This window comes from Macaca thibetana, chromosome 17 (assembly GCF_024542745.1).
Source record: "Macaca thibetana thibetana isolate TM-01 chromosome 17, ASM2454274v1, whole genome shotgun sequence".
Classification (NCBI taxonomy): Eukaryota; Metazoa; Chordata; class Mammalia; order Primates; family Cercopithecidae; genus Macaca; species Macaca thibetana.
The window spans coordinates 5021607-5039691 of NC_065594.1; the positions used below are offsets into that span (position 1 = coordinate 5021607).

The 18085-nt window shown below is 41.5% G+C and overlaps 1 protein-coding gene and 1 non-coding gene across 3 annotated transcripts in view; both read left to right on the forward strand.

Moving 5' to 3' along the window:
* The window catches only part of ATP8A2 (ATPase phospholipid transporting 8A2), a 653147-nt gene that overhangs the window by 134406 nt on the left and 500656 nt on the right, over nucleotides 1-18085 (forward strand). The gene's annotated exons all lie outside the window — the stretch shown is intronic.
* On the forward strand, nucleotides 14793-14899 carry LOC126940946 (U6 spliceosomal RNA). Its single transcript, XR_007721004.1, has one exon. It is a non-coding gene; the product is annotated as a U6 spliceosomal RNA (small nuclear RNA).

Sequence of the window (18085 nt, forward strand, 5' to 3'; positions counted from 1 at the left end):
ACGATTGTGTTAAGATGTGAGAAGAAGGAGGTAGAGCAGGGTGGGAGGAAGACACCAGGCAGAGAAGACAGCAAGGGCAGAGGACACCTATGCTACCCCCTAGTCCTAGGGCAGCACAGCTGAAACTCCCCAAACATGACAACCCCACCGTTCACCAAGGCGTGTGTGTCATGGGGGGAGTAGATTGTTTCCTCATAAATCCTTCATTTTATAGTTATCAAAGTGCCCTCCAAAAGTGTATTGCCTGCTTCCTTCTTATCTTGAAGTGTGGTACAGATCAGTAAGATTCCTGTTTCCCTGAACTTGGAAGGAAGGCACAATAGGGTGAGCAAGGTTCCACACAAGTTATTAGAGACTGCTAGAGAGAGAGAGTGCTCCTGTTTGCCCTAGAGAATTCAGGTGAACTCAATTGTGTTATTGTAGAGCTTTTCTGAAGGTGTAATTGAAGTATTCAGGTGTAACATCATAGGATATGCAGGTAAGATTTGTCTCATTGAAATAACACCTTTAAACTTCCCAAAGGTTTTAAATGTCTTAGTCAATTAAAACAGTGCATCAGTGTTACACTGCGGGCATGGATTAGCTCCATAATATTGTGTGGAGTGCTCTTGCAGTGTTAGAGAAATGAACTAAAGTGAAATGGAATTAAAGCAGAATATAAAGACCATGAGAGTAATAACAGTGGTAACTTGAGACACTATATATAATTTTTTTTTGAGACAGGGTCTCACTCTGTTACCCAGTCTGGAGTGCAGTGGTGCAGTCTTGGCTCACTGCAACCTCCGTGGCTCAGGGGATCCTCCTACCTCAGCTTCCTGAGTAGCTGGGACCACAGGCATGCATCACCACACTTGACTAATTTTTTTTGTGCTTTTTGTAGAGGTGGGGTTTTGCCACATTGCACCGGCTGGTCTCAAACTCCTGGACTCCAGCGATCCACCTGCCCCAGCCTCTCAAAGTGCTGGGATTACAGGCGTGAGCCACCTGGCCCCAATACATATAAGTTTAAGTTAAAACATTTTTGTGTATTTTTACATTTTTGAGGCATGTAAATATATTCCCTGTGCATTTTTTCATTTGTACGCCTTATGTATTTTTTTCACTTCTGAAAAACTAAACTTGAATGCCTGTCTTCTTCAACCCATGTTCGTATTTCTTTAACATACTTGACTCCTACTCGATGATGTGATACTATTTTAGAAGCGTGGCTGGGCAGAAAGGGGGAGGCATGAAAGAGATGCAGGAGTCACGTGTTTCAGCATGTACCTGAGATTTGTTTTAATCAAGGATGTTAAGACCTGCAGACACAGAAAGCGGCATCAGCAAGAAGTTTGTACTCACAGTTCCCTAGAAACACGAGGCTGGCACACCACGCAGGGCCACACACGGAAGCTCCAGTGGCTTAGGAAGTGTGGACAGTGGCCTTCCCTGTGGTTTCCATGGGAAGGGCAAGGTGGGGTGAGCAAGTTTGGAATTGGCTGGTATGTGTAATTTCAGTGAACTCTGGGCATGCAGGCTGCTCTGGTTGTGTGGGATCTGGCTCTGGGATGATCAGGGAAGGCTTGATGAATGAGAGTTTCTTAAGGGAGGCAGTTGGGAGGCACAGCACAAACTTTGGATTGGTTGGTTTGCATGTGAAAGACATATTCCCTGGCAAATTGTTTGCTGTTTCTAGGAATTAGCCCTAGAATGGGCTATCCTGTCCCAGGGTCAGTGAGGCCTCAGGGGCCAGAGCATTAGGGTCCAGAAAATAAGAAAACATAGTTATTAAACTATAATATGTTATGGGAAGCCTTCTGTTATTTATAATCAAATGGAGACAAGACACACATCCGTGGATAACTTGTAATGGAAGGTAGCATAAAGCTCAATGCTGAAGGGCGAGGTAATTTTCCCAGACTTCAGGGAAGGGAGATTTGTCCCCTGGGGCTCTGAGGAGATGTCTTACTGGATGGTAGAACAGCCCAGGGGTTTCCGGAAAGGAGTAGGACTAGAAGAAAGGAGGGTGAGTTCAGGACACAGAAAGACATGTGTGTCTGAAGCAGAGGTTTGCACTGGAGGGGGAGCAACCATTGGAAAGACATTGCGTGGAAGCAAATGTTGCACCCTTTAATTACAGGATGGAGAGCTCAAGAGAGGCGTTGTGAATTTATTAACAATGCAAATTCAGATCCCATACCCCGGCTTCGCTTCCAAACTCTGTTAGTTAAAAAGCAACCCTCTGGAGTAATGTCAAGCGCCTCAAAAATAAATTCTCAAATGCTGGCTATGATTTGGATCACGGGGTGTTTTTAAACATGCTGTGTGGCATGTCAGACAGCAGTCATGTGTCATTGTGGATAGATTCAGGCAATTAGGAGGTGTGGTGTGGGGAGGGTTTCCAATAGGCCATGATGACACTGGCAGTGAAAAAGGAGAAATAAACGGGAGATGTTTGTCTACATAGTTTAATTCAGATAAATCCTCATTGAGCCTCATTATAAGCTCATCATCAATCATTGGGAAAATGAATTTACTGTCAAGTATTGAAGCTTAGAATGCTGCCAGTGGGCATGCGTTTTTTTCTGTGGAGGGTATCTGTTATTGTCGTCTGATTCCCACAGGGACTAGAACCCAGTGAAAGTGATTCTGAGTCTGGGGTAGGACAGACAGCAGTGTGAAGCAAGCCTCTGTCACTTGCTTTTTGGGTGATACAGGGCAAGTTAACTTTTTAAGCTGCTAATAGTAGCTACAGATAGTAACTGCTCTGATAACATTCAGAAGAACAGTGGTAGCGGGTGGATCCTGTACCTGGAACACTGACGAATTCACTCCTACTTGTCCTTTGGACTCAGATGTGACTGCGTGCGCGTGTCGTATCACCTGCTTGTTATGGCTGTCGTATTTGGCACCGCACAGCGTCATGGCCTGCGTGCCGTGCTCTAGACTCACACACCTGGAGGCTGGCACTGTGTGGGTTCTGGTTTCTAGTACAATCGTGTGTAGGCGTAGTGGGTGTTTTCACGGCTGTGGTTTTGCTAGGCATTGTAAGAGACATTGCCACACCCAAGTGGTGGTTCTGTTTATTAGCTTAAGAAGAGACCACTTGGGGACTTGACTGAGCTTTTGAGCATTCAGAGCTGTCCACGGGAGAGAGCTGTCATGGAGGTGTCCAAGCGGGGGCAGAACGTCCAGGACTACGCACGTGGGATCAGTGTACTGCCTGGATGGAAGCGCCTCTCTGATGTTGGGTCTAGAAGAGACATGAGCTGCCACCTGGCTTCACTCCTCACCCCTCCCTGTATAGTTCAAACAGCGACTTACGCAAAGTTGTGTGATGAGTCGGTGACAGCTCAGCCAGACTCGGCCTGGTTGCCCTGTGCAGCGTCGAGACCAAGTCCGAAGCTCCTTCTGTGGAAATGCATGCTGGTTGAGAAGAAATCCATGACATACCCAAGCAGAGCAGCCTTTAGAGAGTGGAATGAAAAGGGAAGTAGTCCTACAGTTCGTGAGGTGGGAAAGGGTGGCCGGCATGCTGACAGGGAGCGAAGCCGTGAAGCAGCGTTCGTACGGAACTTTCCAGCTGCAGGAGTTGTGCTGAGATGGGAATTTGCTTTCTGGGTGAGACGCTCGGTACTGGTGCTACCCTTGGGCGTTTGGAGGATCCAAATCCACAAGAACTCAGCCTCCACTTGCACCTGGGGCCGGGACAAGACCTCATGTGCTCAGTAGAAAGAAATACCTCCCTTTTGGAAGGAGTAAGATGTTGGAAAAATAATTAAACACTCTGGATATTTTCTCTTGTGGATCTTTCAGAGTTTGATCAGGTGCCACACACTCTGATGCTGAAAAGGATAGTCATACAGTCAATTGTGAAGAAAATTAAAGTCCGGTTAAAGCCGGAATACTTAATGGCAAGTTTGCCGTAGCATGTGACTCTGAGCCTGTTGCCAGCGTTCGGTAGGTAGAGAAGTAAAGATGTGCGTGCATACACACTGGGTGCAAGATACCAGCTCAGAACCAAACAAGGCGTGTAGATCTTTAAAAAAACTTCTCCAGTAGGAATTTGGGATTGTCCTTTGTTGATGATTATCCAAATGTTTACAAGCACCGTGAAGTAACATTCTCTATCTGAACTCCTCGAGCTGTAAGAGATGATTCTGTCGTGTCCATGGGTATGCAATGCACTAGAGAGCGTGTTGGAAGGAACCCAGTGGGGATTTGTAGTCTGCTTCCCTCTGCCTCATTCCAATGCAGAGTCGTTCACTGGTACTTTCTTGCCCCACTGCCCTGCTACCCCAGTCCAGTTGTGCATTGAATACTGTATTTAGTATTGTCTATATAAATGGTATGAGGATTAGGTATTATACTGATAGAATTATTGGTGGATTGGTAATTGGTATAGGATTTGGAAGAGATAGAACTGAATGGTACCCCATTATTTAAAAATCATTTTTCATCTAACATCTGTTTATGTTTTTTCAGAAGTTGTAGTTAGATTATTTATTGAGAACAATTTTTAAAAATCTTCCCTTTCCTTTTTTTTTTTTTTTTTAAAAAGAAGTACACAGTGTTCAGACAGAGTCACTTGATAGTGTGATGGGAAAGGTCACATATAATGATCTGTGGTCCCCTTGCTAGTAAGTGCATGTCCCTAAACCAGGCTATTGTTCTCATTACTTCTAAATCTTTGCTTGGGTCAGTCGGCTTGAGGCCATCGGATACTATTAACTTTGGTCTGTATTCTCAGAATTGTATTTTTTTTAGTGAGAATTTACAGTTATTGTTTAGTTGTTGGAGAAATTACTGCTCTTACTCATCTTCCTCTTTCTTATGTGAGATAACTTGATAGTAGTCACTTTACTAAAAATAGTATATGTGTTGGTTTTAGAATTATTGGATTGAATGGGTCTGAAATTGCTTTGACTCCAGTCTCAAGTTTGCAGATGATAAAACTTCTATTAGATTTGTTAAGTAGGATTTGTTTTTTCGGGGGTGGTGGTGGTGGTGGTGGTCACAACCCATTGGAAATGCCTGTTAATCAATCTCTCTCTCTCTCTCTCTCACGAGATCTATTGATGTATACCCTTTATTCTTCCAGTTTCTTTTCTCAAAACCACATAAACCCGCTTGACTTATTTTTCCTTTTATAAGACCATTATTTTCTTTCTTGCTTTTCATATAACCTTAATGTCTGATATTAGTTTTAAAGTCTGATTAGTAAAATCATTTTGTGTTTTATAACTGGTTATACATGTTCAAGTCACCTTCACACATATAAAATTTAACTTCATAGACTTCTTAAAACACAACCTGATGTAAGTACCTTCACTTTTATCACACGCTTAACCCTTTATATTTTGTGTTCTCAGTGTATCTGACCTAGAGACTGTATCTCTCTAGAGATATTATAGTTCTGAATCTGTATCCAGAAGGATGTACACATCCCTGTTTTGCACACATCTGTAGTTCTGGTGGACATTACCAGGAAAGCCTACTCACTTATTTCCCTTTCAAAACTGTTGTCAGCTGGCTACCATGTTGATGGCTCTACATGACTTAATATTATTATATACAATATATGCTATATCATATTCTGTGATAATATTAAATATCATTAACAAGATATTATTAATATCAGACATATTCTTGCCTTCCTTTGTATTCTCCTGTACAGGCATTCTTTCCTGCTCTAGAATTATAAATTAACTGCAACTTCACAAGACCTGCGAAAGAGAAAGGAAAAATGGTGGCCTCCAGGGCAGAGTGTAGAGATAGAGGTGTGGAAAAGTCAAGCAGCTTCTCCAAGCTGACGCTGGGATTAGACATCAGCTTTCCATGTCCCCGCCCAGGCTTTGGTTATTCTGAGGAAATTGGATCTAACAAGTGTTTGGTTACAGCTTCCTATAAAGGATAGTTATGTTCAGCTTTGTTGAAAATCCAATTGTGTGTTTCTCCCAGATAATACCTAATGATGAGAGAGCTGTTCCGCTCTGCCTGCTGAAAGTTGTTGATTTTCTAGTTGAGTGGGACTTATCTGAGGGGAGATTTTTAGCTCCTGATTCTAGGTCATTCATTTCTATGGATGCTATAATGGGTACATGCTTTTTTTGTCATGCCTCAGACACAAACCATTAATATTTCTGCTCTTTCTTATTTATGCAAGGTATAGAATAGTCCCAGTTTGACTCCCTATAGAATAGTCCCAGTTTGACTCCCTATAGAATAGTCCTAGTTTGACTCCCTTACAGGGTGGACTGGGGCCAGATGTACCACCTGGCCGACCTCATGTATGGAAGCCAGGAGGCCATGTCTTGGACGTTTGTTTAATTCAGAAAAAGGCATCAAGGCATATATTGCCTGCCAGTTTTGTGCCAGATGTGCTCAGTTGGAAACCTTTGAAACTGGAAACATTCATGAGACAGAGTTCTGGCCAATGCGATGGTAGCTGAGGGCATCTGAGGAAGCTCCACTTCCCGGATTGAGCTGCCCAGTTCTCTGTTTCTCCTCGTGTGGAACACGGCTGTGGATCTAAAGGGGAGCAGCAACTGTGACACCGTGACACCATAATCCCGAAGCGCTGGGATTATAGGTGTGAGCCACCATGCCTGGCCTGAAGGTTATTTTAGACAATATTTTAAATAATTTTGTACATGAAACAAAGTTTGTGTACATTGAACCATCAGAAAGCAAAGGTGTCATGTCAGTGCTCAAAAAGGTTTGGATTTTGGAGCATTTCAAATTTCGGATTAGGGATATTTAACCTGTGTGTGTATATATACAGTACAGTACAGTATATATATATATAAAATATATATATAAAATAACTTATATATAAAACTTATAAATAGGAAACTAAATATGTGTGTATATATCTATATATCTCTATATAAATTTTGGTAAGGAATAATATTGTTTAGAGGGAGATATTACCTTACCAAGAGCCAGAACATGTATAAAACTACTGTAAATTAATGTGATATTGGTTGGGAATTGACAAAGGTATTCATAAAACTAAATACATGCCAATATATTGAAGAGTGATATCTCAGTTAAATGGAGTGGATTATTGTGCTGGTACCATTCTTTGTGTGTGTGTGTGTGTGTGTGTGTGTGTGTGTCTGTGTGTGTTTTGTTATTGTCGTTGTTTTTTTGAGAAGTTTTGCTCTGTCACCCAGGCTGGAGTGTAGTGGTGCGATCTTGGCTCACTGCAGCCTCCACCTCCCAGGTTCCAGCAATTCTCCTGCCCCAGCCTCCTGAGTAGCTGGGATTACAGGCACGTGCCACCATGCCTGGCTAAGGTTTGTATTTTTAGTAGAGACAGGGTTTCACCATGTTGGCCAGGCTGATCACGAACTCTTGACCTCAGGTGATCCTCCCTCCTTGGCTTCCCAAAGTACTAGGATTGCAGGTGTCAGCCACTGCGCCAGGCTGTGCTGGTGCCATTTTTAAATAAGTGGTTGTGTGTCAGGATGAAGTCAGAACTGAATTCTATCTTTTATCATATATGAAAATAAATTCTGATTGCAGAAATTAAAGACTGATATAACAAAATCAGTAAAGACAGTCTTAGCCATTACATATATAATGAGGTTGGGGAAGAACTTCTTAATACTAATCTAAGGTGCTATAAATATTTTGGAACATGTCCAATGTCCAGTACCTCTTTGTATGTCAAAGGTGCTGTTAAAAATAAGTGATCTAGAAAACAACTAAATGCAAACTACATAATATAAAATAGAGTTAACAGACAGTTCCAAGAGGCTTTGCAAAGGGACACTGGGAAGATCAACAAACCAGTGGGAAAATGGGCCAAGTGTATGAGGAGATGATATGGCTCTCAAATGTGTGAAAATATATTCAACTTGATTAGCAGTCAAGGAAATGCAAATTAATGTGACAGTGATGTCTTACTTGACATAAGACTGAGTACTGTAAAAAAAAACTGTTAATATCTGTTGCTGGCAGGAATATGCATGCAAATAATACTCCAACACATTGCTGCTAGAAATGTGAAGTTTTAAAATCCTTTTAGCATGTTATCTACTATATATTAAAATTTATGCTCCTCTAGGACAGAAACAAGACATTAGGTAGGAACTTAGGAAATCTGAATGCAATGTGGACTGTAGTTTAATTTTTAACAACCACGTGACCCTTAGACTCATTAATTCCACTTTAGGACAATTGATCTCAAATAATCAAACTCATCAGTATTCATGGACATATGAACATGGGTCTTCATTGAGACATGTCTTATAGTATACAAAGCCTGGAAATAAAGTAAATGCTCATCATAGAAGAATGACTGAATAAATCATGGAATATTATATCACCATTAAAAAGGATGAATAAGAATGAGTACAGTTGGCTTGCAAGGATTTTGCAATATTGTTGAGAAAGAAAAAAATTCAGAAAATGGCATAATGTCTCATACTTGTGGAACATTGGCAACTCTCTGTGTAAATATGTGTGTTGAGACATCTATGTAAGATTGTATAAACTTGGAGTAAAGTCTGGAAACGTATATAGGTTGTTATTAAAATAACCACATGTAAATCACTTACATATTTGTATTAGATGATGCATATATCCACATAAGCAGATTTTCTGGAAGCTAATGGTATTTACGCTTCAGGATGTCTGCCCTAGGGCCCCAGAAGGGACCCTGCCAATGTCAACATGGCCAATTATTTTTGTATAATATAATAGACTTGAGCCTTGCTTGGGGTAAGAACACAATGTCTTTTCACCCAAACTTCCCCCTCTCTCATCCTTCTTCTGTTAGGAGGCATGTTTTGGAGACCTGGGTAAGGGAAAGTTGAGTTGGAAATAACATTTTGTTGGGTTTAGAGATGTATTTACATGGTGTGCAGTCACTTTTGTGAACAGGTAAATTATTAGTTCTCCCAGCATAGAAATAAGGACCAGAAGTATTCTTCCTGGCCACTTCTGCACCTGAGATTATTATATGGTGTAGCATGTCTAGAAGTATCAAAATATCAGTGTGGTATGTTATACTTGAAGTACGTGAGTCATATTGGAGAGACAGTGTTTGAAATGTGTGGAGCCAGAAGCTAGATTTTAAGTTTCGCTTACGAAGGAAATTTCATAGCAATTCCTCTAAACTTGACAACGATCATAAAAATTTACCTGGCATAGGTTGATAAGTTGCGGAGCTGAAAGAAGCTTTACCAAAAGATCAATTAAAAATAATTGATCAAGTATAGCTAGAGGAAAGAATGAATTCTCTGTTCTTTCTATACAAACTATTTACAAAATTTTCTAAGAAACTATCCACACAAATTAAAAATGTGGAGGGGGAAGTATTATAGACTATTAATATTAATATTATAGTATTTAATAAAAATAGTATGTTTTCTGGATAAAGTGATGCATTTTTCAGCCTTCATGAATTTGTAATATGTTGTGATTTTTTTCATTATAAGTAAACTTCACTTCTGTGCCCAATTTTGTTTTTGTAACACTGTATTTTTCTTAAAGCAAGATTCCCAAATTGTATACATGTTGTATACAAATTGCATCCAGTCCCCACAACATTTAATATTCTCCTTCTCTGATTTCTGGGTAAACTAATGAGTAAATGAAATGAAAAGATGACTAAACATTTTAGAATTACTTAGGAATGAATTATAGTACTTTGTGTTTTTAAATTAAATGGCTATAAGTGAATATGCAAGAACCAAATGCAATAAGGCTATTACAGTTCTAAGGCTAAACATCGCTTCTCTGAGGATCCTTATTAGATCATTGATGAAGAACTGGAACTTCATCTGGCGCAGGCCCCCAGTGTTGTTTACTTTGCAGAAAACACTGCTATGCTGGCTGGCCAGTAGAGGGCACTGTGCTGTTGGTCTGAGTTGTACAGTGAGCGTTCCACCTGCAAGGCGTGGAGAGGTGGTTAAGATGATAAATATTTTATGTGACCAGCCTAGAGCTCGCAGTACAAGACAAGAAATTGCTTTCTCTCTCTGATGCTCTGCCTTTGTCTGTCCCCGTGGTCTGTCTCTAACACTCTCTCTCTTAACACACACACACACTCACACACACACACACACACACACAGAATGTTGAAATAAAGGATGGATTACAGATTGTACACTTTGGGTAGACATGAATAGAGAAAAGCTTGTTAGAGAAGATGACCCCTTGGACTGTTGGCTCAGAAGAGAAGGATGTGGTTTGATGAAAAGAAGAAAGAAAGATGTTCTAGGAATTTGGTGGAGGATGAAAGGAAGCAAGACAACTTAGTAAGAGCAAATACTTTGTAGAATAAAGTGATTTCCGTTTAAAGGGGAAGAACTGGACTCTTCGATTTCCCTGTGGGGTGAATTTTAGGGTAAAGACTCCTGTGCTGAAAGCCAGCCTGCTCATCTCAAAGGAATACATACAAACGTTGCACTCTGAGTGCTGTACTCATGTTTGTTTCTAGTTAGACTCTTATGGGGCAGATGACAGTTTCCCCTTCTTTTATCCATGATCTAGGTGTCAGTTGCCCCTGGCAAAAGGAAGTGATCGTGGGGAGTGATAGCAGATATGAGTAGTTACTAGTTCTTTTGTGGTGGAAGCAGTATAGAAACAAATTAGGTCTTTAGTCTGATTTCATGTTCTAAAAAAATCTCCTTATGTATGACCAGTCCTAAACTTAGCTAAAAGAATGGGCTGTCCCTTGACAGTTATATCTGGATACTACTTTTTTGTATTAAAGTATTATTAAAATAACACATGTAGTAGTTAAAAGTTCAAATAGTTTAGAAGTGCTTATCATGAAAATCAATAATCTCCTGCCCCTCTGTGCCATCCCAGTCCTGTTCCACCAAAGGCAACCACTTTGAACTCTTTGTGTTTTTAATTCTTTTGAAGGTTTCTACCTTATTTCAAAATTAAGTTTAGAAATGTGGTTTTCTCTACATTGTAAAATACAGTTTAGAAATGCTCTCTCTGAACTCTCTTATAGATGCAGATTTCAGTTGTTTACTTCAGATCCAAGTAGTGAGGCAGTATATCCTGTTTGCCTCTTTTCTAGTGTAACTTGCTTTTCCTGCCTTATTCTTCTCCTTAAACAATTTTTTTGCATATTAATTTTTATCTTTTCCATCAGATCAATACACATTTATATTATAAAACATCTCTATATATTTTAAAATAAATATCCCAGAATAATCTCTTGGTTTTACCCCTTCTCCTCTGCAGCCCACCATCTTCTTGCCAGATGAGGCTGCCCTGTCCATGTGTTGCTGTAAAGTGGTCATCTTAGAACCTTCTCACTGCTTTCTTGATATTTAGACACTGTTGGGGAGTGGGGTGGGGGGTTGTTTCTTGATTACTGTTTTGTATTGTTGAAGAACATCTTGCAGTAAGAGGCTTCCTAAAAAAGCTTATGTGAAAAGTAGATTTGAGTGTCTTGATAACTTGGCTGGGTATAGAAATCTAAAGTGTCACTTTAGTGGTCTGTGTTGCTATTAAGAGACTCAATTTCATCTTGATTGTTTTCTCTTTATAAATAGGCTCTTTTTAATGTCTTTATGTTTTAGAAATAGTATTCTATAAAGAAAAATATTTAGTATTCTATAATGAAAAATTTTGGTGTGTGTCTCTTATTGTTTTGGATACTTGGCGTACCCTTTCAATCAGAAACCTTTTTTCTTAGAGTTCTAGGAACCTTTTCTGTATAACTTGTTAATATTATCTTTCTCTGGTTTCTGTGGAACTCTTAATAGTTGGATATTGGCCTTGTATTTGTACTATTAAGTCTCTTTTATTTTGCATCTTGTTTTTTTTGGTTTTACTTTCTGGGAAATTTGCTTAGCTTTATTTTTCACTTCCTTTTTTTTGGCAATATTTTAGTTATGCTAGCATACTTCCAATTGCCAATGGCTATTTTATTCTGTTTCCTTTTTAGAAATACCATCTTATTCTTGTTTTATGTGAATGTGTTATCATCTTATGACTCTGAGGATATTAGCATTAGCATTACTCCAAACTCTAAAATATTCTTTTAAAGTTTGCTGTACGGTTTCCTCAGGTCTCCCCTTTCTTCTGTATTCATTTAAAAATCTCTTTTTCGTGGTGGAGGCTTTCTACACACATTTGATAATTTTCAAAGAGGAAGTGTAGCAGGATGATGGGGTGCTCTGTGAGTGCAGGCCAGATAGCAAGCCTCACTTCTCAGTGAAGGACTTTTAGATATGAGTGTATGAGGTTTGTATGGGTGCCCTGGGAATACTCCTTGCTGTGGGTGTAGCAGCCTGGCTGTGTAAGATTTCGGTGTAACCAAAAGAAGGGGGCTTGTGAGAGAGGAACCATGTTTCTTTTATGAAGGCTTTTGCTTTGAACTCTTTATAGTTTATCTTGTGTGGTCCTCCAGACTCCTATAGTTTATCTTGTGTGGTCCTCCAGACTCCTAGCCCTGATTTCCTGTGTGAGCTCCTCTGTGTATGGACTTCAAATACCTCCCTTTGCTTTCTATGCTTGCCGCAGACCCTTTGCCATCATTGGTGTCTCATGAGTCTCCTGAGCTCTGCAGGCTGAAGCTGTTCCCCTCCTGTCCACAGGCTCCCCTGTCTCCAATGCACTGGGCTTGTGCCTGCCTCTGCCCTACCTAATATGTGATCGTGATAGTTAAGTTTCTGTGTCAACTCGACAGGGCTATGGGGTGCCCAGGCATCCGGTTGAACATTATTCTGAGTGTCTGCGAGGGCATTTCTGGATGAGGTTAGCATCTGCATCAGTAGAGTGAGGAAAGCAGGTGGCCTCCCTAGTGCGGGCGGCCCCATCAAACAGTGGAAGTCCTGACCAGAGCAACCCTCTGCCGAGTAAGAGGGAGCTCCTCCTGCCCGACACCCTTCAAACTGGCACATTAGCTTTTCCCGCCTTCAGAGCTACTGAAACAATGGTTCTTCCTGAGTTTCCAACCCGCCGGCCTTTGGACTGGAACCATACCACTGGCCCTCTTGCCCATTCCCACTGCTGGTGTTGGGGTGTGCCAGACTCCGTAGTTGTGTGAGCCAATCCCTTATCATAAATCTACATGTCTCCAAGTGGCTCTGTTTCTCTGACATAATGACACTCTTATGAAACTGAATTATTATTTTAAAAATGGATTGACGTATCTTCTGAGAACCCATTTGTGAAGGTAGAGCCCGTTCTTCCTGCCTGGCAGGCCAGGGCCCTTCCTTAGGCGGCAGCCCCTCTTGTGGGCGGGCTTCTCTCTCACTGCAGCTCATACTCGGAAAGCGTCTTGGAGGCATGTTCAACTTGTCTGGCAAAAGCAGAAAGAAATCTGCTTTAGAAAAAAGACAACCCCACATCTTAGCTAATGATTCCATTCCTAGTTGTGTGTGTGTGTGTTTTAAACTGACTGCATGTTTTTACATTCCTTTCTAGTGTGGTAGGGGTGTCCCTGTAGGCAGAAGTGGTAAATGTGTTTTCATTTTATAATTGTCAGTCTGATCTAAAAGCTAGGCAGCCTTTAGATCGGGTCTTTACTGCTGTTAGAATCCTGCACATACAGACTGACTTACTCATGTCTCTATGTGAGATTTCAGTTAGACACCTTCATGGATGGGTCCACTTTATGGAAATGTGAGCTGTACACTTTGGTTTTGTGCACTTTGCAATAGATGCATGATAGTCATAAAAATGTCAGTGAGAATAACGTTTGACAATGATGTGAGCAATCCAGAAAGATAGAATAATATATCTCGCCCCAGATTTTTAACTCTACAACATGAAGGCCAGATAGATATGGCTTTCTCCCCAGACCTAAGTGAAACAGTTGTGCTTTCCATACTGGAGACCTCTGTGTGCCAGCCGTCTCAGCTCCGGATGTTCTCCCAGCTTCACCACTTCAGTTTAGCTTTCCATCCAGATCATGTTTGATGTTTTAGTTCCTGAACCCTGTCTCCTTGGGAATTGTCCTTTCTGACAAGGTGTGTCCTCCCTGAGAACCAGCGCCCCCTTGACTGAGGACAGAGATGTTTGGGACCTGAACAGGATGGGTTTAGGCCCTTGCATTTGGATAACTCGATCTCAGAGTGGCTGCTCCACCTTACTTGGTTTGTGGCATGCCAACACTGAGGACAGCCTTAAACCTTTCCTTGTAGTAGGGATTATTTCCCTTTGTTTGGAAAGAATATGCTGAACTCTGAATGAGAGGCCAAATGTGGTATAATTAAATGCACTATGTTTTAGTGTTAGAGTTTGACACACTGACCTGTTGTGTTTCTTTTGGGGCAGTGGCTGCATGGAGCCTGAATTGTGATGATTCCTGTACTTGTTGAGGCCAGGTATTTTTTATAACAAATAATTGTTGTTTCTTTTAATTGAAAATTGAGAAGAATCTCATTTAAAATGATCCTTCCCTTGCAGTGCAAAATTAAATAAATCTCACAACTCATTTTTTTTTTTTGTTTTTATACCATAAAGTTCACATTTTTTCTTTCTTTCTGTTTTTTTGGTTTGTTTTGTTTTTTTGAGACAGAGTCTCACTGTCTCACCCAGGCTGGAGTGCAGTGGAGCAGTCTCGGCTCACTGCAACCTCCACCTTCTGGGTTCAAGCGATTCTCCTGCCTCAGCCTTCCAGGTAGCTGGGATTACAGGTGCCTGCCACCACGCTCAGCTAATTTATGTATTTTTAATAGAGACAGGGTTTCACCATGTTGGTCAGGCTGGCCTCGAACTCCTGACCTCAAGCAATCCCCCCGCCTCGCTCTCCCAGAGTGCTGGGATTACAGGCATGAGCCACTGTGCCTGGCCACAATTTTTTTTTTTTTTTAATAAAGCACCTGGGCATGCTGACTTTGGCAGCACATAGACTACAACTGGAATGATACAGAGAAGACTGGGATGATCCCTGTGCAAAGATGACACACAAATTCATGAAGTGTTTTTTTTTATAGTTATATTTTTAAAGTTAAAAAACATCACTTGGGTAAAACTTGCTTTTCAATAATGTCACATTTCATGATATTAGCCATAAATATCTGACGTCTTGCATTTGGAATTGGTTATCTAAGAGTTGTTCTCACTAGAAGATCTGCCTGGCAGCATGCTCAGTGGTCAAAATGTTATCTTCTTCTCAGCTCATGTTTCCATGCAAGTGTCATGATAAAGTGTTTCATGTCCATAGTTATTTATTGAATAATGTATTGAGTAATAGAACAGATTTGGAAATCTGATAGGAGCAGGGCAGTCACACTATTTAATAGGAATTGTAGGTAGACTCTCATTTATGAACTTACCTTCAAAGGTGTATTGTAAGTTGATTGGTCAGCGGTCAACCTCCATTTCACTTGTTGGATGTGTTTTGTCACACATAGTCTGAAAGAGCCTATGTGAGCCACAATAAAGGATTATATAGAGTTATAGCACTAATACCTCTCCTGGTCCAATTATTGCATTCTGGAAACAGGCTATAAGATAAAGCCGTGTCTGACACCCATTTTTCCTGCCGTAGACTAAGAATTAGGAACATGTTGAAAATAGAAATGGCAGTGTTTTAAAATGAACTTATTGACCTTTTTTTTTTTGTAACTGGTGAGATTTCACTAGTTTAGCATTAATAAAATGAAGTCGCTGGGCGTGGTGGCTCACGCCTGTAATCCCAGCACTTTGGGAGGCTGAGACGGGCGGATCACGAGGTCAGGAGATCGAGACCATCCTGGCTAACACAGTGAAACCCCTTCTCTACTAAAAATACAAAAAACTAGCCGGGCGAGGTGGCGGGCGCCTGTAGTCCCAGCTACTTGGGAGGCTGAGGCAGGAGAATGGCGAGAACCCGGGAGGCGGAGCTTGCAGTGAGCCGAGATCGCGCCACTCACTCCAGCCTGGACGACAGAGCGAGACTCCGTCTCAAAAAAAACAAAAAACAAAAAAAAATGAAGTGAAAATTTCTTGTAAGGTACTCCTATGTTACCATTGACAGGCTCTGTTTATCAGTGGGAATTCTTGTATTCGAGGTTATTTCCAGAACACAGTTTGGGAGGGATGGTTGGCAAAGCCTAAGGAATTGATGCCAGATGTGGAAGGCCGTGGGCTTTGCCATCCATTGGAATGTCCTCTGGGGTGGCTCCCAGGTGTGCGGTGATGTCCATCAAGAAGAGCGTCAGGGGCCACTGAGGAGGGCCTTTGCATTTGGTGGTGTTGCTCTTGTTCTTTCTCTTGACGGTTGAATGCACTGCTAAGGAATCAGTGAATTGAACTGCTTAATGTTTAGTGTTATCATCTTGTCCTCAACTTCCAGTCACCTAGAACTCCTTGCTGAGTGACTATTTGGGAGGAGGAAGGTGAATGATACCATATCGGGAGCCTGCTAGGATGGAAGGCTTCCAGAACCTGGTCATGGAATGCTGGCCCTGTTCACAAAGTCAGCCTCTGGTGGGGAGGCTTAAAGACTCCTTTATTCTTTCGGTAAATACTGAACGCTTACTGTATGTTGGGAAGATGTAAGAAATGTGTTTTTCCATGGAATGCAAGAGAATAAGGCAATTGTTTTTGGCTGTCTTTACACCGTAACTTGGATTTACTGTTTCAATTTTGGTGATGAGTGTTAAGCTTTAGCTGACTTTCTGTGTTTCTGGAGGCTTGCTTGAAAGGGAAGTTACACTTTGAGCAGCTACTGAACTTTGCCTCTTTTAGATCGGTCTCTGGAGAACAGCTGTCAACTTCAATTTTTCTCGTAGCTGGAAAATCAGACTCTGGCATTGTCTGTGGATTCTTGCTTTCTGCCGCATTCTGGAGGTCAGACTCCTAGGGTGCCTTGTGATTTGTGAGGATCAGGTAGACCCAGACCCATATTTTGCCAGACCCTATTTTCTAATGGAATGTTTCCCATATGCACCTAATTATGAGTTATGGAGAGGAGCATGTCCAACATACGTGTAACAAGAGCCACCCCGTGAGTCGGGCTCCTCAGAAGAGGGTTTGCGGATGGATGTTATTACCAGGTTCTGTCCTCTCCTGGGAAGCCTCCAGATCTTCCCATCTCCAGAAAGGAAAAAGGCCAGTGTGTCAACATGAGTGACAAGGCCAATGTGCTGGCCCTTTGTCACATCCATTTCAGTTCTCTCCATACTTCTCCACCTCCGTTTGCCCAAATTGGGCTCTTTACTGTCCCTCGTGCAAGAGGAGCAACGGGACCTCTCCCACGTTGGCGTTTCTGCACTTGCTGTCCCCTCTCTCTGCAGAGCTCTTCCCCTCTGTGTCCATGATACTTGCTCCTGCTCCTTCCCGTCCTTTAGGGCCTAGTTCACAGGTCACCTTCTCAGTGAAACTTTCCCTCGCCACTCTGTTGAAAATAATCGCTTGCTCCCAGCCCCAGCCATTGTACCCTTCTGTATCCTCCTTCCCTGATGTGTTTTCCTCTGCAGTATTCATCACCATCTATGCTGGTATGTGTTCTATTTATTTTTTAAAAAAATCTCTTTTCTCCTCTAGAGTGCAATTTCCTTGAGGGTGTACATTTTTGACCACCTGGTTCCCTTCAGTATCTCCAGGGCCTGGCACACTGCCCTAGTGCATAATTAGGACTGAGGAAGTATCTATTGCACATGGATGGATGGATGGATGGATGGATGGATGGATGGATGGATGAATTTTTCATAAAACCCTGCCATCTTCATGTCACTCAGTTTCAGGAAACACTGGTCTCATGTTTAGAGGGAGTCTGAGTGAATAATAGGGAGATGTTCCTGTTTGTTCCTGGCCACTTATCTCCAGCACCCAAGCTCTGAGGTCTTGGGTTTCCATGCAGCTAGAGCCCCTCCTTGCTGTGACTAGCCAGGAGGGCAGCGATGCTGACACATGCATTTCATCCCACGAGTGGGAATGTCTTTAGGGGAGGCGTGGCTTATTTACTTGGGTGAATAAACTATCCTGTTGGGAAGTTCTGTCATTCACCCATTTACTCCTGGAGATGTTTTCCCCTGGCAGAGTGAATGGTCAAACATCTCCCATCTTATTACATTTTAAAAAATTGCTACATAATACTTGTATTGACACATATTTTAAAAGTACATGTGATAATTTGATACATTCATATAATGTGTAAAGATCAAATCAAGTTGATTGGGATATCCAGTGCCTT